Raw genomic sequence first — 20,406 nt, 5'->3', positions numbered from 1 at the left:
GTCTCATGTGAATGAGATCTCCACTGTCCTACGTGAAGCTCTGAAAGCGACCGCTTAGGGGCCATGTTCTGGAGACCTTTGAATTAGCCAAGGGAAATGCCGCTTTCATACAATTTCAAAAAGTAAACCAAATCGTTGGGAACACATTGATGAGCTTCTGCCGTACTAATCAGTCTCCCAAACGCCAAGGTAAAAGCCTTCATCTGATTGGCTGATAAAATTAGCGATTATGCTAATAACGTATGTCACCGGAACATGACCCCTAAGCGGTTCTTCTCAGAGCTTCACGTGGGCCAGTGGAGATATAATTGTAATCAAATTGCGGTCACTGCGCAGTTGGAGTGGCCTCGACTTTTTCTGTCACGAAAGTACGCTTCAGATGTATGCCGGCGCAGTAAAATCACACATTTTGTTATGCCTAAATGTCTCCGCAAGAAAAGAAACGTATTCTATTCGGACTACCTATATAACGGCATGTGGCGCAGAATGCATCTAGACGAAGAACCATTGATGTAAGTGGAGAATAAAGAGATCTACGTTTTGGTCACCTTAACGACCGTGTTTGAATGTTTAAAATATTGTAAATGATTCTTTTGTTCGTGTGGTTTCAAATTAGGCTATATGGCAAATGAAACTCATGCTAGCAACGTAATTTTAATAAGGTTTTTATGTGTATGTTTATTTTATTTTTGACATCCTGGAATATTTCCCCACCGGCAATAAAGGAAGTTAACTGCTCCAACGTTTTGCAACGTTTTCCCGCTGTGCACGGTTATGCAAATGTACATGTACCTCTCCTTTAAATGTTACGTGAAAATGCATTTAATAAGGAAATTAACAGGTATGGTATATCGTACTTGCTTCGGCAGTACATATACTAAAATTGGAACGATACAGAGAAGATTAGCATGGCCCCTGCGCAAGGATGACACGCAAATTCGTGAAGCGTTCCATATTTTTAATTTCATTATCAAAATTCACGAAACAGTATGGAACGTGTAAGTTTATATTAATTTCGACTTGATCATTTTGTAATAAATTTGGAGTATGCGCTTTGGTTATAGCGCCCCGTTTTAAGGAATTCTTAGATTTGTGTGATTACTTGTCTGATAATTGGAATTTGGTGCAATATAAATATTCCTTTGCCCGAAATAATTGGCCAATGACTAGGAGCAAACTTCGCGGAGTAAAGTGTTAGTGAGTCTCCATAATGCCATGGTTCACTAGTAGTGAATTGCGACCAAAACCGAATGAATGTCCCTTTCGTAAAATAGTACATATTAAAATCTAGTGGTATACATTGGTAGCGTGACTGCAAGGACAGCACTTACGGTATTAAACCGGTAAATTACACAAGGGCATAAATAAAAAGGGACTTGGCAGAGACCGTTTATGTCGCCATGCGGGCGAATATGGTGCAGTTATATCGGCGAAATGTGCCTGGAAAGCATACATTGACTGGCCTAAGGTGGCGGAGTTAAAATAGTTCCCATTGTTAGGGAGTACTCATATATGTTCTAAGGCGTGAACGGTTGGTGGTGCGGAAACATAATGAAGCCAAAACACGCAGATGTACGGTTGATAGATAGTTGACAGTTTGGTTTATCCGTGGTCTTGCATTTAATTAGAGGAAAATTTAGGTATAGAATGGACACGTCGGGCTTTCTGATTTACAACTGAGGTTGTATGGAAGTCTTTGGAAAGTCGGGGAAACTTATGACTTCTAGCGAGAATCGCGCCAGGGTTTGACAACCGCTCGGTCAAGTAAATACCCGTGTGCGTGTAACAGTATATATTTGGCAGGTTGTGAGCTCTGTGGTCTTGCATTGATTAAAGTAAAATTTATGCATATAATGGACACGTTGGGCTTTATAATTTACAACTGAAGTTGTATGGAAGTCTTTGTAAATTTGGGGTAAACTTATGACTTCTATCGGGTATCACGCTAGTGTCTGACAACGCTCGGTCAAGTAATGACCCCTGGCTTGTAATATATTCTGCATTTCAATTTAGCGTAAATGTGTTCTTGATTATGTTACTTTGCCGTATAGAACAATTAAAAAAATTTAAATCCAGCGATGTTCGGGAGAAGAGAAATATCCCCAACTCACAACGCATACGGTTGAAATGTATTTCAAAGAAAATAAGTACCAGTAAGGTTTTTTTTTTTTTTTTTTTTTTTTTTTTGCTGTTTTTGTGAGGGAGGGGTATTTTGAGACAATATACAAAGAAATTTCAGTCACAGCACATTAACGTAACACAGAAATATGCCAATATTCTCTCACTGAGCATGTTGCCTATGTAAGCAACTACACCATACACCAATCGTTTTCTTATAAGTTCATAATATCTGTAGAGCGCCCCCTAAATAGAAGTGACGTGTTTTCAAAAACACCGAAACTTACAACGTTTAGCTGCCACTCGACTTTTTCCAACATGAACTGGTCCCCATCTTCGCTAGCCAAGGTTCCGATATGTTAACCCAATTTACACCTTGGCGGATCGAGCAGATATATTAGTGCTTTGTCCTAGGGACATTGACTGGATTTCGTGAGTTCCCTCCCTTGGGATGTAATGCCAACTAATCAATAGCGTGTAACCGTGGTACATTGTAGATGGGCCGAAAAGGGTGGAGGCAATTTACTTCAAAAGGATTCTTTGGAAGTTTAACATCGAAGGTATGACAACGTACCAAAGAAAAGCCATTACAGGTGTATTTGAGTGATGTGTATTTGTACAAGCACAGACCGACAGTGTTAAACTGCGTATGTATGGGTCGATTTAAGTTGTGTGCTCCTCTTGTCTCGATCATCTAGGAACAGGTTCAAACTTGAACAATTTAGGTTTGGTAGGATGCGGTGGTTTTCCTCTGCATGCAATTAAATTCACACGCCCAGAGCACACAAATGCCTGCTCCATCCGCCAAGGTGTAGATAGGCTTAAGATATGGAAACCTTGGCTAGCGAAGATGACTGGTCGCCTATAGTAATTTTACGTAAAATGACACATATTGGTGGTAGCTTCATAGCGGCCGTGAACCAGGTTAGATCAACCGAGCGGATGCGAATCAACGAACTACTTGTTTTTATTTGCAGCTTCTCAGTCACTGCAGTCTCATGTGAATGAGATCTCCACTGTCCTACGTGAAGCTCTGAAAGCGACCGCTTAGGGGCCATGTTCTGGAGACCTTTGAATTAGCCAAGGGAAATGCCGCTTTCATACAATTTCAAAAAGTAAACCAAATCGTTGGGAACACATTGATGAGCTTCTGCCGTACTAATCAGTCTCCCAAACGCCAAGGTAAAAGCCTTCATCTGATTGGCTGATAAAATTAGCGATTATGCTAATAACGTATGTCACCGGAACATGACCCCTAAGCGGTTCTTCTCAGAGCTTCACGTGGGCCAGTGGAGATATAATTGTAATCAAATTGCGGTCACTGCGCAGTTGGAGTGGCCTCGACTTTTTCTGTCACGAAAGTACGCTTCAGATGTATGCCGGCGCAGTAAAATCACACATTTTGTTATGCCTAAATGTCTCCGCAAGAAAAGAAACGTATTCTATTCGGACTACCTATATAACGGCATGTGGCGCAGAATGCATCTAGACGAAGAACCATTGATGTAAGTGGAGAATAAAGAGATCTACGTTTTGGTCACCTTAACGACCGTGTTTGAATGTTTAAAATATTGTAAATGATTCTTTTGTTCGTGTGGTTTCAAATTAGGCTATATGGCAAATGAAACTCATGCTAGCAACGTAATTTTAATAAGGTTTTTATGTGTATGTTTATTTTATTTTTGACATCCTGGAATATTTCCCCACCGGCAATAAAGGAAGTTAACTGCTCCAACGTTTTGCAACGTTTTCCCGCTGTGCACGGTTATGCAAATGTACATGTACCTCTCCTTTAAATGTTACGTGAAAATGCATTTAATAAGGAAATTAACAGGTATGGTATATCGTACTTGCTTCGGCAGTACATATACTAAAATTGGAACGATACAGAGAAGATTAGCATGGCCCCTGCGCAAGGATGACACGCAAATTCGTGAAGCGTTCCATATTTTTAATTTCATTATCAAAATTCACGAAACAGTATGGAACGTGTAAGTTTCATATTAATTTCGACTTGATCATTTTGTAATAAATTTGGAGTATGCGCTTTGGTTATAGCGCCCCGTTTTAAGGAATTCTTAGATTTGTGTGATTACTTGTCTGATAATTGGAATTTGGTGCAATATAAATATTCCTTTGCCCGAAATAATTGGCCAATGACTAGGAGCAAACTTCGCGGAGTAAAGTGTTAGTGAGTCTCCATAATGCCATGGTTCACTAGTAGTGAATTGCGACCAAAACCGAATGAATGTCCCTTTCGTAAAATAGTACATATTAAAATCTAGTGGTATACATTGGTAGCGTGACTGCAAGGACAGCACTTACGGTATTAAACCGGTAAATTACACAAGGGCATAAATAAAAAGGGACTTGGCAGAGACCGTTTATGTCGCCATGCGGGCGAATATGGTGCAGTTATATCGGCGAAATGTGCCTGGAAAGCATACATTGACTGGCCTAAGGTGGCGGAGTTAAAATAGTTCCCATTGTTAGGGAGTACTCATATATGTTCTAAGGCGTGAACGGTTGGTGGTGCGGAAACATAATGAAGCCAAAACACGCAGATGTACGGTTGATAGATAGTTGACAGTTTGGTTTATCCGTGGTCTTGCATTTAATTAGAGGAAAATTTAGGTATAGAATGGACACGTCGGGCTTTCTGATTTACAACTGAGGTTGTATGGAAGTCTTTGGAAAGTCGGGGAAACTTATGACTTCTAGCGAGAATCGCGCCAGGGTTTGACAACCGCTCGGTCAAGTAAATACCCGTGTGCGTGTAACAGTATATATTTGGCAGGTTGTGAGCTCTGTGGTCTTGCATTGATTAAAGTAAAATTTATGCATATAATGGACACGTTGGGCTTTATAATTTACAACTGAAGTTGTATGGAAGTCTTTGTAAATTTGGGGTAAACTTATGACTTCTATCGGGTATCACGCTAGTGTCTGACAACGCTCGGTCAAGTAATGACCCCTGGCTTGTAATATATTCTGCATTTCAATTTAGCGTAAATGTGTTCTTGATTATGTTACTTTGCCGTATAGAACAATTAAAAAAATTTAAATCCAGCGATGTTCGGGAGAAGAGAAATATCCCCAACTCACAACGCATACGGTTGAAATGTATTTCAAAGAAAATAAGTACCAGTAAGGTTTTTTTTTTTTTTTTTTTTTTTTTTTTTGCTGTTTTTGTGAGGGAGGGGTATTTTGAGACAATATACAAAGAAATTTCAGTCACAGCACATTAACGTAACACAGAAATATGCCAATATTCTCTCACTGAGCATGTTGCCTATGTAAGCAACTACACCATACACCAATCGTTTTCTTATAAGTTCATAATATCTGTAGAGCGCCCCCTAAATAGAAGTGACGTGTTTTCAAAAACACCGAAACTTACAACGTTTAGCTGCCACTCGACTTTTTCCAACATGAACTGGTCCCCATCTTCGCTAGCCAAGGTTCCGATATGTTAACCCAATTTACACCTTGGCGGATCGAGCAGATATATTAGTGCTTTGTCCTAGGGACATTGACTGGATTTCGTGAGTTGCCTCCCTTGGGATGTAATGCCAACTAATCAATAGCGTGTAACCGTGGTACATTGTAGATGGGCCGAAAAGGGTGGAGGCAATTTACTTCAAAAGGATTCTTTGGAAGTTTAACATCGAAGGTATGACAACGTACCAAAGAAAAGCCATTACAGGTGTATTTGAGTGATGTGTATTTGTACAAGCACAGACCGACAGTGTTAAACTGCGTATGTATGGGTCGATTTAAGTTGTGTGCTCCTCTTGTCTCGATCATCTAGGAACAGGTTCAAACTTGAACAATTTAGGTTTGGTAGGATGCGGTGGTTTTCCTCTGCATGCAATTAAATTCACACGCCCAGAGCACACAAATGCCTGCTCCATCCGCCAAGGTGTAGATAGGCTTAAGATATGGAAACCTTGGCTAGCGAAGATGACTGGTCGCCTATAGTAATTTTACGTAAAATGACACATATTGGTGGTAGCTTCATAGCGGCCGTGAACCAGGTTAGATCAACCGAGCGGATGCGAATCAACGAACTACTTGTTTTTATTTGCAGCTTCTCAGTCACTGCAGTCTCATGTGAATGAGATCTCCACTGTCCTACGTGAAGCTCTGAAAGCGACCGCTTAGGGGCCATGTTCTGGAGACCTTTGAATTAGCCAAGGGAAATGCCGCTTTCATACAATTTCAAAAAGTAAACCAAATCGTTGGGAACACATTGATGAGCTTCTGCCGTACTAATCAGTCTCCCAAACGCCAAGGTAAAAGCCTTCATCTGATTGGCTGATAAAATTAGCGATTATGCTAATAACGTATGTCACCGGAACATGACCCCTAAGCGGTTCTTCTCAGAGCTTCACGTGGGCCAGTGGAGATATAATTGTAATCAAATTGCGGTCACTGCGCAGTTGGAGTGGCCTCGACTTTTTCTGTCACGAAAGTACGCTTCAGATGTATGCCGGCGCAGTAAAATCACACATTTTGTTATGCCTAAATGTCTCCGCAAGAAAAGAAACGTATTCTATTCGGACTACCTATATAACGGCATGTGGCGCAGAATGCATCTAGACGAAGAACCATTGATGTAAGTGGAGAATAAAGAGATCTACGTTTTGGTCACCTTAACGACCGTGTTTGAATGTTTAAAATATTGTAAATGATTCTTTTGTTCGTGTGGTTTCAAATTAGGCTATATGGCAAATGAAACTCATGCTAGCAACGTAATTTTAATAAGGTTTTTATGTGTATGTTTATTTTATTTTTGACATCCTGGAATATTTCCCCACCGGCAATAAAGGAAGTTAACTGCTCCAACGTTTTGCAACGTTTTCCCGCTGTGCACGGTTATGCAAATGTACATGTACCTCTCCTTTAAATGTTACGTGAAAATGCATTTAATAAGGAAATTAACAGGTATGGTATATCGTACTTGCTTCGGCAGTACATATACTAAAATTGGAACGATACAGAGAAGATTAGCATGGCCCCTGCGCAAGGATGACACGCAAATTCGTGAAGCGTTCCATATTTTTAATTTCATTATCAAAATTCACGAAACAGTATGGAACGTGTAAGTTTCATATTAATTTCGACTTGATCATTTTGTAATAAATTTGGAGTATGCGCTTTGGTTATAGCGCCCCGTTTTAAGGAATTCTTAGATTTGTGTGATTACTTGTCTGATAATTGGAATTTGGTGCAATATAAATATTCCTTTGCCCGAAATAATTGGCCAATGACTAGGAGCAAACTTCGCGGAGTAAAGTGTTAGTGAGTCTCCATAATGCCATGGTTCACTAGTAGTGAATTGCGACCAAAACCGAATGAATGTCCCTTTCGTAAAATAGTACATATTAAAATCTAGTGGTATACATTGGTAGCGTGACTGCAAGGACAGCACTTACGGTATTAAACCGGTAAATTACACAAGGGCATAAATAAAAAGGGACTTGGCAGAGACCGTTTATGTCGCCATGCGGGCGAATATGGTGCAGTTATATCGGCGAAATGTGCCTGGAAAGCATACATTGACTGGCCTAAGGTGGCGGAGTTAAAATAGTTCCCATTGTTAGGGAGTACTCATATATGTTCTAAGGCGTGAACGGTTGGTGGTGCGGAAACATAATGAAGCCAAAACACGCAGATGTACGGTTGATAGATAGTTGACAGTTTGGTTTATCCGTGGTCTTGCATTTAATTAGAGGAAAATTTAGGTATAGAATGGACACGTCGGGCTTTCTGATTTACAACTGAGGTTGTATGGAAGTCTTTGGAAAGTCGGGGAAACTTATGACTTCTAGCGAGAATCGCGCCAGGGTTTGACAACCGCTCGGTCAAGTAAATACCCGTGTGCGTGTAACAGTATATATTTGGCAGGTTGTGAGCTCTGTGGTCTTGCATTGATTAAAGTAAAATTTATGCATATAATGGACACGTTGGGCTTTATAATTTACAACTGAAGTTGTATGGAAGTCTTTGTAAATTTGGGGTAAACTTATGACTTCTATCGGGTATCACGCTAGTGTCTGACAACGCTCGGTCAAGTAATGACCCCTGGCTTGTAATATATTCTGCATTTCAATTTAGCGTAAATGTGTTCTTGATTATGTTACTTTGCCGTATAGAACAATTAAAAAAATTTAAATCCAGCGATGTTCGGGAGAAGAGAAATATCCCCAACTCACAACGCATACGGTTGAAATGTATTTCAAAGAAAATAAGTACCAGTAAGGTTTTTTTTTTTTTTTTTTTTTTTTTTTTTTGCTGTTTTTGTGAGGGAGGGGTATTTTGAGACAATATACAAAGAAATTTCAGTCACAGCACATTAACGTAACACAGAAATATGCCAATATTCTCTCACTGAGCATGTTGCCTATGTAAGCAACTACACCATACACCAATCGTTTTCTTATAAGTTCATAATATCTGTAGAGCGCCCCCTAAATAGAAGTGACGTGTTTTCAAAAACACCGAAACTTACAACGTTTAGCTGCCACTCGACTTTTTCCAACATGAACTGGTCCCCATCTTCGCTAGCCAAGGTTCCGATATGTTAACCCAATTTACACCTTGGCGGATCGAGCAGATATATTAGTGCTTTGTCCTAGGGACATTGACTGGATTTCGTGAGTTCCCTCCCTTGGGATGTAATGCCAACTAATCAATAGCGTGTAACCGTGGTACATTGTAGATGGGCCGAAAAGGGTGGAGGCAATTTACTTCAAAAGGATTCTTTGGAAGTTTAACATCGAAGGTATGACAACGTACCAAAGAAAAGCCATTACAGGTGTATTTGAGTGATGTGTATTTGTACAAGCACAGACCGACAGTGTTAAACTGCGTATGTATGGGTCGATTTAAGTTGTGTGCTCCTCTTGTCTCGATCATCTAGGAACAGGTTCAAACTTGAACAATTTAGGTTTGGTAGGATGCGGTGGTTTTCCTCTGCATGCAATTAAATTCACACGCCCAGAGCACACAAATGCCTGCTCCATCCGCCAAGGTGTAGATAGGCTTAAGATATGGAAACCTTGGCTAGCGAAGATGACTGGTCGCCTATAGTAATTTTACGTAAAATGACACATATTGGTGGTAGCTTCATAGCGGCCGTGAACCAGGTTAGATCAACCGAGCGGATGCGAATCAACGAACTACTTGTTTTTATTTGCAGCTTCTCAGTCACTGCAGTCTCATGTGAATGAGATCTCCACTGTCCTACGTGAAGCTCTGAAAGCGACCGCTTAGGGGCCATGTTCTGGAGACCTTTGAATTAGCCAAGGGAAATGCCGCTTTCATACAATTTCAAAAAGTAAACCAAATCGTTGGGAACACATTGATGAGCTTCTGCCGTACTAATCAGTCTCCCAAACGCCAAGGTAAAAGCCTTCATCTGATTGGCTGATAAAATTAGCGATTATGCTAATAACGTATGTCACCGGAACATGACCCCTAAGCGGTTCTTCTCAGAGCTTCACGTGGGCCAGTGGAGATATAATTGTAATCAAATTGCGGTCACTGCGCAGTTGGAGTGGCCTCGACTTTTTCTGTCACGAAAGTACGCTTCAGATGTATGCCGGCGCAGTAAAATCACACATTTTGTTATGCCTAAATGTCTCCGCAAGAAAAGAAACGTATTCTATTCGGACTACCTATATAACGGCATGTGGCGCAGAATGCATCTAGACGAAGAACCATTGATGTAAGTGGAGAATAAAGAGATCTACGTTTTGGTCACCTTAACGACCGTGTTTGAATGTTTAAAATATTGTAAATGATTCTTTTGTTCGTGTGGTTTCAAATTAGGCTATATGGCAAATGAAACTCATGCTAGCAACGTAATTTTAATAAGGTTTTTATGTGTATGTTTATTTTATTTTTGACATCCTGGAATATTTCCCCACCGGCAATAAAGGAAGTTAACTGCTCCAACGTTTTGCAACGTTTTCCCGCTGTGCACGGTTATGCAAATGTACATGTACCTCTCCTTTAAATGTTACGTGAAAATGCATTTAATAAGGAAATTAACAGGTATGGTATATCGTACTTGCTTCGGCAGTACATATACTAAAATTGGAACGATACAGAGAAGATTAGCATGGCCCCTGCGCAAGGATGACACGCAAATTCGTGAAGCGTTCCATATTTTTAATTTCATTATCAAAATTCACGAAACAGTATGGAACGTGTAAGTTTATATTAATTTCGACTTGATCATTTTGTAATAAATTTGGAGTATGCGCTTTGGTTATAGCGCCCCGTTTTAAGGAATTCTTAGATTTGTGTGATTACTTGTCTGATAATTGGAATTTGGTGCAATATAAATATTCCTTTGCCCGAAATAATTGGCCAATGACTAGGAGCAAACTTCGCGGAGTAAAGTGTTAGTGAGTCTCCATAATGCCATGGTTCACTAGTAGTGAATTGCGACCAAAACCGAATGAATGTCCCTTTCGTAAAATAGTACATATTAAAATCTAGTGGTATACATTGGTAGCGTGACTGCAAGGACAGCACTTACGGTATTAAACCGGTAAATTACACAAGGGCATAAATAAAAAGGGACTTGGCAGAGACCGTTTATGTCGCCATGCGGGCGAATATGGTGCAGTTATATCGGCGAAATGTGCCTGGAAAGCATACATTGACTGGCCTAAGGTGGCGGAGTTAAAATAGTTCCCATTGTTAGGGAGTACTCATATATGTTCTAAGGCGTGAACGGTTGGTGGTGCGGAAACATAATGAAGCCAAAACACGCAGATGTACGGTTGATAGATAGTTGACAGTTTGGTTTATCCGTGGTCTTGCATTTAATTAGAGGAAAATTTAGGTATAGAATGGACACGTCGGGCTTTCTGATTTACAACTGAGGTTGTATGGAAGTCTTTGGAAAGTCGGGGAAACTTATGACTTCTAGCGAGAATCGCGCCAGGGTTTGACAACCGCTCGGTCAAGTAAATACCCGTGTGCGTGTAACAGTATATATTTGGCAGGTTGTGAGCTCTGTGGTCTTGCATTGATTAAAGTAAAATTTATGCATATAATGGACACGTTGGGCTTTATAATTTACAACTGAAGTTGTATGGAAGTCTTTGTAAATTTGGGGTAAACTTATGACTTCTATCGGGTATCACGCTAGTGTCTGACAACGCTCGGTCAAGTAATGACCCCTGGCTTGTAATATATTCTGCATTTCAATTTAGCGTAAATGTGTTCTTGATTATGTTACTTTGCCGTATAGAACAATTAAAAAAATTTAAATCCAGCGATGTTCGGGAGAAGAGAAATATCCCCAACTCACAACGCATACGGTTGAAATGTATTTCAAAGAAAATAAGTACCAGTAAGGTTTTTTTTTTTTTTTTTTTTTTTTTTTTTGCTGTTTTTGTGAGGGAGGGGTATTTTGAGACAATATACAAAGAAATTTCAGTCACAGCACATTAACGTAACACAGAAATATGCCAATATTCTCTCACTGAGCATGTTGCCTATGTAAGCAACTACACCATACACCAATCGTTTTCTTATAAGTTCATAATATCTGTAGAGCGCCCCCTAAATAGAAGTGACGTGTTTTCAAAAACACCGAAACTTACAACGTTTAGCTGCCACTCGACTTTTTCCAACATGAACTGGTCCCCATCTTCGCTAGCCAAGGTTCCGATATGTTAACCCAATTTACACCTTGGCGGATCGAGCAGATATATTAGTGCTTTGTCCTAGGGACATTGACTGGATTTCGTGAGTTCCCTCCCTTGGGATGTAATGCCAACTAATCAATAGCGTGTAACCGTGGTACATTGTAGATGGGCCGAAAAGGGTGGAGGCAATTTACTTCAAAAGGATTCTTTGGAAGTTTAACATCGAAGGTATGACAACGTACCAAAGAAAAGCCATTACAGGTGTATTTGAGTGATGTGTATTTGTACAAGCACAGACCGACAGTGTTAAACTGCGTATGTATGGGTCGATTTAAGTTGTGTGCTCCTCTTGTCTCGATCATCTAGGAACAGGTTCAAACTTGAACAATTTAGGTTTGGTAGGATGCGGTGGTTTTCCTCTGCATGCAATTAAATTCACACGCCCAGAGCACACAAATGCCTGCTCCATCCGCCAAGGTGTAGATAGGCTTAAGATATGGAAACCTTGGCTAGCGAAGATGACTGGTCGCCTATAGTAATTTTACGTAAAATGACACATATTGGTGGTAGCTTCATAGCGGCCGTGAACCAGGTTAGATCAACCGAGCGGATGCGAATCAACGAACTACTTGTTTTTATTTGCAGCTTCTCAGTCACTGCAGTCTCATGTGAATGAGATCTCCACTGTCCTACGTGAAGCTCTGAAAGCGACCGCTTAGGGGCCATGTTCTGGAGACCTTTGAATTAGCCAAGGGAAATGCCGCTTTCATACAATTTCAAAAAGTAAACCAAATCGTTGGGAACACATTGATGAGCTTCTGCCGTACTAATCAGTCTCCCAAACGCCAAGGTAAAAGCCTTCATCTGATTGGCTGATAAAATTAGCGATTATGCTAATAACGTATGTCACCGGAACATGACCCCTAAGCGGTTCTTCTCAGAGCTTCACGTGGGCCAGTGGAGATATAATTGTAATCAAATTGCGGTCACTGCGCAGTTGGAGTGGCCTCGACTTTTTCTGTCACGAAAGTACGCTTCAGATGTATGCCGGCGCAGTAAAATCACACATTTTGTTATGCCTAAATGTCTCCGCAAGAAAAGAAACGTATTCTATTCGGACTACCTATATAACGGCATGTGGCGCAGAATGCATCTAGACGAAGAACCATTGATGTAAGTGGAGAATAAAGAGATCTACGTTTTGGTCACCTTAACGACCGTGTTTGAATGTTTAAAATATTGTAAATGATTCTTTTGTTCGTGTGGTTTCAAATTAGGCTATATGGCAAATGAAACTCATGCTAGCAACGTAATTTTAATAAGGTTTTTATGTGTATGTTTATTTTATTTTTGACATCCTGGAATATTTCCCCACCGGCAATAAAGGAAGTTAACTGCTCCAACGTTTTGCAACGTTTTCCCGCTGTGCACGGTTATGCAAATGTACATGTACCTCTCCTTTAAATGTTACGTGAAAATGCATTTAATAAGGAAATTAACAGGTATGGTATATCGTACTTGCTTCGGCAGTACATATACTAAAATTGGAACGATACAGAGAAGATTAGCATGGCCCCTGCGCAAGGATGACACGCAAATTCGTGAAGCGTTCCATATTTTTAATTTCATTATCAAAATTCACGAAACAGTATGGAACGTGTAAGTTTCATATTAATTTCGACTTGATCATATTGTAATAAATTTGGAGTATGCGCTTTGGTTATAGCGCCCCGTTTTAAGGAATTCTTAGATTTGTGTGATTACTTGTCTGATAATTGGAATTTGGTGCAATATAAATATTCCTTTGCCCGAAATAATTGGCCAATGACTAGGAGCAAACTTCGCGGAGTAAAGTGTTAGTGAGTCTCCATAATGCCATGGTTCACTAGTAGTGAATTGCGACCAAAACCGAATGAATGTCCCTTTCGTAAAATAGTACATATTAAAATCTAGTGGTATACATTGGTAGCGTGACTGCAAGGACAGCACTTACGGTATTAAACCGGTAAATTACACAAGGGCATAAATAAAAAGGGACTTGGCAGAGACCGTTTATGTCGCCATGCGGGCGAATATGGTGCAGTTATATCGGCGAAATGTGCCTGGAAAGCATACATTGACTGGCCTAAGGTGGCGGAGTTAAAATAGTTCCCATTGTTAGGGAGTACTCATATATGTTCTAAGGCGTGAACGGTTGGTGGTGCGGAAACATAATGAAGCCAAAACACGCAGATGTACGGTTGATAGATAGTTGACAGTTTGGTTTATCCGTGGTCTTGCATTTAATTAGAGGAAAATTTAGGTATAGAATGGACACGTCGGGCTTTCTGATTTACAACTGAGGTTGTATGGAAGTCTTTGGAAAGTCGGGGAAACTTATGACTTCTAGCGAGAATCGCGCCAGGGTTTGACAACCGCTCGGTCAAGTAAATACCCGTGTGCGTGTAACAGTATATATTTGGCAGGTTGTGAGCTCTGTGGTCTTGCATTGATTAAAGTAAAATTTATGCATATAATGGACACGTTGGGCTTTATAATTTACAACTGAAGTTGTATGGAAGTCTTTGTAAATTTGGGGTAAACTTATGACTTCTATCGGGTATCACGCTAGTGTCTGACAACGCTCGGTCAAGTAATGACCCCTGGCTTGTAATATATTCTGCATTTCAATTTAGCGTAAATGTGTTCTTGATTATGTTACTTTGCCGTATAGAACAATTAAAAAAATTTAAATCCAGCGATGTTCGGGAGAAGAGAAATATCCCCAACTCACAACGCATACGGTTGAAATGTATTTCAAAGAAAATAAGTACCAGTAAGGTTTTTTTTTTTTTTTTTTTTTTTTTTTTTGCTGTTTTTGTGAGGGAGGGGTATTTTGAGACAATATACAAAGAAATTTCAGTCACAGCACATTAACGTAACACAGAAATATGCCAATATTCTCTCACTGAGCATGTTGCCTATGTAAGCAACTACACCATACACCAATCGTTTTCTTATAAGTTCATAATATCTGTAGAGCGCCCCCTAAATAGAAGTGACGTGTTTTCAAAAACACCGAAACTTACAACGTTTAGCTGCCACTCGACTTTTTCCAACATGAACTGGTCCCCATCTTCGCTAGCCAAGGTTCCGATATGTTAACCCAATTTACACCTTGGCGGATCGAGCAGATATATTAGTGCTTTGTCCTAGGGACATTGACTGGATTTCGTGAGTTCCCTCCCTTGGGATGTAATGCCAACTAATCAATAGCGTGTAACCGTGGTACATTGTAGATGGGCCGAAAAGGGTGGAGGCAATTTACTTCAAAAGGATTCTTTGGAAGTTTAACATCGAAGGTATGACAACGTACCAAAGAAAAGCCATTACAGGTGTATTTGAGTGATGTGTATTTGTACAAGCACAGACCGACAGTGTTAAACTGCGTATGTATGGGTCGATTTAAGTTGTGTGCTCCTCTTGTCTCGATCATCTAGGAACAGGTTCAAACTTGAACAATTTAGGTTTGGTAGGATGCGGTGGTTTTCCTCTGCATGCAATTAAATTCACACGCCCAGAGCACACAAATGCCTGCTCCATCCGCCAAGGTGTAGATAGGCTTAAGATATGGAAACCTTGGCTAGCGAAGATGACTGGTCGCCTATAGTAATTTTACGTAAAATGACACATATTGGTGGTAGCTTCATAGCGGCCGTGAACCAGGTTAGATCAACCGAGCGGATGCGAATCAACGAACTACTTGTTTTTATTTGCAGCTTCTCAGTCACTGCAGTCTCATGTGAATGAGATCTCCACTGTCCTACGTGAAGCTCTGAAAGCGACCGCTTAGGGGCCATGTTCTGGAGACCTTTGAATTAGCCAAGGGAAATGCCGCTTTCATACAATTTCAAAAAGTAAACCAAATCGTTGGGAACACATTGATGAGCTTCTGCCGTACTAATCAGTCTCCCAAACGCCAAGGTAAAAGCCTTCATCTGATTGGCTGATAAAATTAGCGATTATGCTAATAACGTATGTCACCGGAACATGACCCCTAAGCGGTTCTTCTCAGAGCTTCACGTGGGCCAGTGGAGATATAATTGTAATCAAATTGCGGTCACTGCGCAGTTGGAGTGGCCTCGACTTTTTCTGTCACGAAAGTACGCTTCAGATGTATGCCGGCGCAGTAAAATCACACATTTTGTTATGCCTAAATGTCTCCGCAAGAAAAGAAACGTATTCTATTCGGACTACCTATATAACGGCATGTGGCGCAGAATGCATCTAGACGAAGAACCATTGATGTAAGTGGAGAATAAAGAGATCTACGTTTTGGTCACCTTAACGACCGTGTTTGAATGTTTAAAATATTGTAAATGATTCTTTTGTTCGTGTGGTTTCAAATTAGGCTATATGGCAAATGAAACTCATGCTAGCAACGTAATTTTAATAAGGTTTTTATGTGTATGTTTATTTTATTTTTGACATCCTGGAATATTTCCCCACCGGCAATAAAGGAAGTTAACTGCTCCAACGTTTTGCAACGTTTTCCCGCTGTGCACGGTTATGCAAATGTACATGTACCTCTCCTTTAAATGTTACGTGAAAATGCATTTAATAAGGAAATTAACAGGTATGGTATATCGTACTTGCTTCGGCAGTACATATACTAAAATTGGAACGATACAGAGAAGATTAGCATGGCCCCTGCGCAAGGATGACACGCAAATTCGTGAAGCGTTCCATATTTTTAATTTCATTATCAAAATTCACGAAACAGTATGGAACGTGTAAGTTTCATATTAATTTCGACTTGATCATATTGTAATAAATTTGGAGTATGCGCTTTGGTTATAGCGCCCCGTTTTAAGGAATTCTTAGATTTGTGTGATTACTTGTCTGATAATTGGAATTTGGTGCAATATAAATATTCCTTTGCCCGAAATAATTGGCCAATGACTAGGAGCAAACTTCGCGGAGTAAAGTGTTAGTGAGTCTCCATAATGCCATGGTTCACTAGTAGTGAATTGCGACCAAAACCGAATGAATGTCCCTTTCGTAAAATAGTACATATTAAAATCTAGTGGTATACATTGGTAGCGTGACTGCAAGGACAGCACTTACGGTATTAAACCGGTAAATTACACAAGGGCATAAATAAAAAGGGACTTGGCAGAGACCGTTTATGTCGCCATGCGGGCGAATATGGTGCAGTTATATCGGCGAAATGTGCCTGGAAAGCATACATTGACTGGCCTAAGGTGGCGGAGTTAAAATAGTTCCCATTGTTAGGGAGTACTCATATATGTTCTAAGGCGTGAACGGTTGGTGGTGCGGAAACATAATGAAGCCAAAACACGCAGATGTACGGTTGATAGATAGTTGACAGTTTGGTTTATCCGTGGTCTTGCATTTAATTAGAGGAAAATTTAGGTATAGAATGGACACGTCGGGCTTTCTGATTTACAACTGAGGTTGTATGGAAGTCTTTGGAAAGTCGGGGAAACTTATGACTTCTAGCGAGAATCGCGCCAGGGTTTGACAACCGCTCGGTCAAGTAAATACCCGTATGCGTGTAACAGTATATATTTGGCAGGTTGTGAGCTCTGTGGTCTTGCATTGATTAAAGTAAAATTTATGCATATAATGGACACGTTGGGCTTTATAATTTACAACTGAAGTTGTATGGAAGTCTTTGTAAATTTGGGGTAAACTTATGACTTCTATCGGGTATCACGCTAGTGTCTGACAACGCTCGGTCAAGTAATGACCCCTGGCTTGTAATATATTCTGCATTTCAATTTAGCGTAAATGTGTTCTTGATTATGTTACTTTGCCGTATAGAACAATTAAAAAAATTTAAATCCAGCGATGTTCGGGAGAAGAGAAATATCCCCAACTCACAACGCATACGGTTGAAATGTATTTCAAAGAAAATAAGTACCAGTAAGGTTTTTTTTTTTTTTTTTTTTTTTGTTTTTTTTTTTTTTTTTTGCTGTTTTTGTGAGGGAGGGGTATTTTGAGACAATATACAAAGAAATTTCAGTCACAGCACATTAACGTAACACAGAAATATGCCAATATTCTCTCACTGAGCATGTTGCCTATGTAAGCAACTACACCATACACCAATCGTTTTCTTATAAGTTCATAATATCTGTAGAGCGCCCCCTAAATAGAAGTGACGTGTTTTCAAAAACACCGAAACTTACAACGTTTAGCTGCCACTCGACTTTTTCCAACATGAACTGGTCCCCATCTTCGCTAGCCAAGGTTCCGATATGTTAACCCAATTTACACCTTGGCGGATCGAGCAGATATATTAGTGCTTTGTCCTAGGGACATTGACTGGATTTCGTGAGTTGCCTCCCTTGGGATGTAATGCCAACTAATCAATAGCGTGTAACCGTGGTACATTGTAGATGGGCCGAAAAGGGTGGAGGCAATTTACTTCAAAAGGATTCTTTGGAAGTTTAACATCGAAGGTATGACAACGTACCAAAGAAAAGCCATTACAGGTGTATTTGAGTGATGTGTATTTGTACAAGCACAGACCGACAGTGTTAAACTGCGTATGTATGGGTCGATTTAAGTTGTGTGCTCCTCTTGTCTCGATCATCTAGGAACAGGTTCAAACTTGAACAATTTAGGTTTGGTAGGATGCGGTGGTTTTCCTCTGCATGCAATTAAATTCACACGCCCAGAGCACACAAATGCCTGCTCCATCCGCCAAGGTGTAGATAGGCTTAAGATATGGAAACCTTGGCTAGCGAAGATGACTGGTCGCCTATAGTAATTTTACGTAAAATGACACATATTGGTGGTAGCTTCATAGCGGCCGTGAACCAGGTTAGATCAACCGAGCGGATGCGAATCAACGAACTACTTGTTTTTATTTGCAGCTTCTCAGTCACTGCAGTCTCATGTGAATGAGATCTCCACTGTCCTACGTGAAGCTCTGAAAGCGACCGCTTAGGGGCCATGTTCTGGAGACCTTTGAATTAGCCAAGGGAAATGCCGCTTTCATACAATTTCAAAAAGTAAACCAAATCGTTGGGAACACATTGATGAGCTTCTGCCGTACTAATCAGTCTCCCAAACGCCAAGGTAAAAGCCTTCATCTGATTGGCTGATAAAATTAGCGATTATGCTAATAACGTATGTCACCGGAACATGACCCCTAAGCGGTTCTTCTCAGAGCTTCACGTGGGCCAGTGGAGATATAATTGTAATCAAATTGCGGTCACTGCGCAGTTGGAGTGGCCTCGACTTTTTCTGTCACGAAAGTACGCTTCAGATGTATGCCGGCGCAGTAAAATCACACATTTTGTTATGCCTAAATGTCTCCGCAAGAAAAGAAACGTATTCTATTCGGACTACCTATATAACGGCATGTGGCGCAGAATGCATCTAGACGAAGAACCATTGATGTAAGTGGAGAATAAAGAGATCTACGTTTTGGTCACCTTAACGACCGTGTTTGAATGTTTAAAATATTGTAAATGATTCTTTTGTTCGTGTGGTTTCAAATTAGGCTATATGGCAAATGAAACTCATGCTAGCAACGTAATTTTAATAAGGTTTTTATGTGTATGTTTATTTTATTTTTGACATCCTGGAATATTTCCCCACCGGCAATAAAGGAAGTTAACTGCTCCAACGTTTTGCAACGTTTTCCCGCTGTGCACGGTTATGCAAATGTACATGTACCTCTCCTTTAAATGTTACGTGAAAATGCATTTAATAAGGAAATTAACAGGTATGGTATATCGTACTTGCTTCGGCAGTACATATACTAAAATTGGAACGATACAGAGAAGATTAGCATGGCCCCTGCGCAAGGATGACACGCAAATTCGTGAAGCGTTCCATATTTTTAATTTCATTATCAAAATTCACGAAACAGTATGGAACGTGTAAGTTTCATATTAATTTCGACTTGATCATATTGTAATAAATTTGGAGTATGCGCTTTGGTTATAGCGCCCCGTTTTAAGGAATTCTTAGATTTGTGTGATTACTTGTCTGATAATTGGAATTTGGTGCAATATAAATATTCCTTTGCCCGAAATAATTGGCCAATGACTAGGAGCAAACTTCGCGGAGTAAAGTGTTAGTGAGTCTCCATAATGCCATGGTTCACTAGTAGTGAATTGCGACCAAAACCGAATGAATGTCCCTTTCGTAAAATAGTACATATTAAAATCTAGTGGTATACATTGGTAGCGTGACTGCAAGGACAGCACTTACGGTATTAAACCGGTAAATTACACAAGGGCATAAATAAAAAGGGACTTGGCAGAGACCGTTTATGTCGCCATGCGGGCGAATATGGTGCAGTTATATCGGCGAAATGTGCCTGGAAAGCATACATTGACTGGCCTAAGGTGGCGGAGTTAAAATAGTTCCCATTGTTAGGGAGTACTCATATATGTTCTAAGGCGTGAACGGTTGGTGGTGCGGAAACATAATGAAGCCAAAACACGCAGATGTACGGTTGATAGATAGTTGACAGTTTGGTTTATCCGTGGTCTTGCATTTAATTAGAGGAAAATTTAGGTATAGAATGGACACGTCGGGCTTTCTGATTTACAACTGAGGTTGTATGGAAGTCTTTGGAAAGATGGGGAACAAT

General features: G+C 40.2%; 7 non-coding genes across 7 annotated transcripts; all 7 read left to right on the top strand.

Moving 5' to 3' along the window:
* Positions 1-853: 853 nt before the first annotated feature.
* On the top strand, positions 854-960 carry LOC149780615 (U6 spliceosomal RNA). Its single transcript, XR_016415222.1, has one exon. It is a non-coding gene; the product is annotated as a U6 spliceosomal RNA (small nuclear RNA).
* A 3,004-nt stretch (positions 961-3,964) lies between these two features.
* On the top strand, positions 3,965-4,071 carry LOC149780614 (U6 spliceosomal RNA). Its single transcript, XR_016415211.1, has one exon. It is a non-coding gene; the product is annotated as a U6 spliceosomal RNA (small nuclear RNA).
* Positions 4,072-7,077: 3,006 nt separating this feature from the next.
* Positions 7,078-7,184, top strand: LOC149780613 (U6 spliceosomal RNA). Its single transcript, XR_016415292.1, has one exon. It is a non-coding gene; the product is annotated as a U6 spliceosomal RNA (small nuclear RNA).
* Positions 7,185-10,191: 3,007 nt separating this feature from the next.
* Positions 10,192-10,298, top strand: LOC149780612 (U6 spliceosomal RNA). Its single transcript, XR_016415281.1, has one exon. It is a non-coding gene; the product is annotated as a U6 spliceosomal RNA (small nuclear RNA).
* Positions 10,299-13,303: 3,005 nt separating this feature from the next.
* On the top strand, positions 13,304-13,410 carry LOC149780611 (U6 spliceosomal RNA). The gene has a single exon (XR_016415270.1). It is a non-coding gene; the product is annotated as a U6 spliceosomal RNA (small nuclear RNA).
* Positions 13,411-16,416: 3,006 nt separating this feature from the next.
* On the top strand, positions 16,417-16,523 carry LOC149780610 (U6 spliceosomal RNA). The gene has a single exon (XR_016415259.1). It is a non-coding gene; the product is annotated as a U6 spliceosomal RNA (small nuclear RNA).
* Positions 16,524-19,542: 3,019 nt separating this feature from the next.
* On the top strand, positions 19,543-19,649 carry LOC149780609 (U6 spliceosomal RNA). Its single transcript, XR_016415205.1, has one exon. It is a non-coding gene; the product is annotated as a U6 spliceosomal RNA (small nuclear RNA).
* Positions 19,650-20,406: the final 757 nt, after the last annotated feature.

Source organism: Sinohyriopsis cumingii, chromosome 16, assembly GCF_028554795.1.
Source record: "Sinohyriopsis cumingii isolate HCF-2022 chromosome 16, ASM2855479v2, whole genome shotgun sequence".
NCBI lineage: Eukaryota > Metazoa > Mollusca > Bivalvia > Unionida > Unionidae > Sinohyriopsis > Sinohyriopsis cumingii.
Note: the sequence above shows the minus strand (reverse complement) of the source record. Positions and strands in the feature narration are given on the sequence as shown.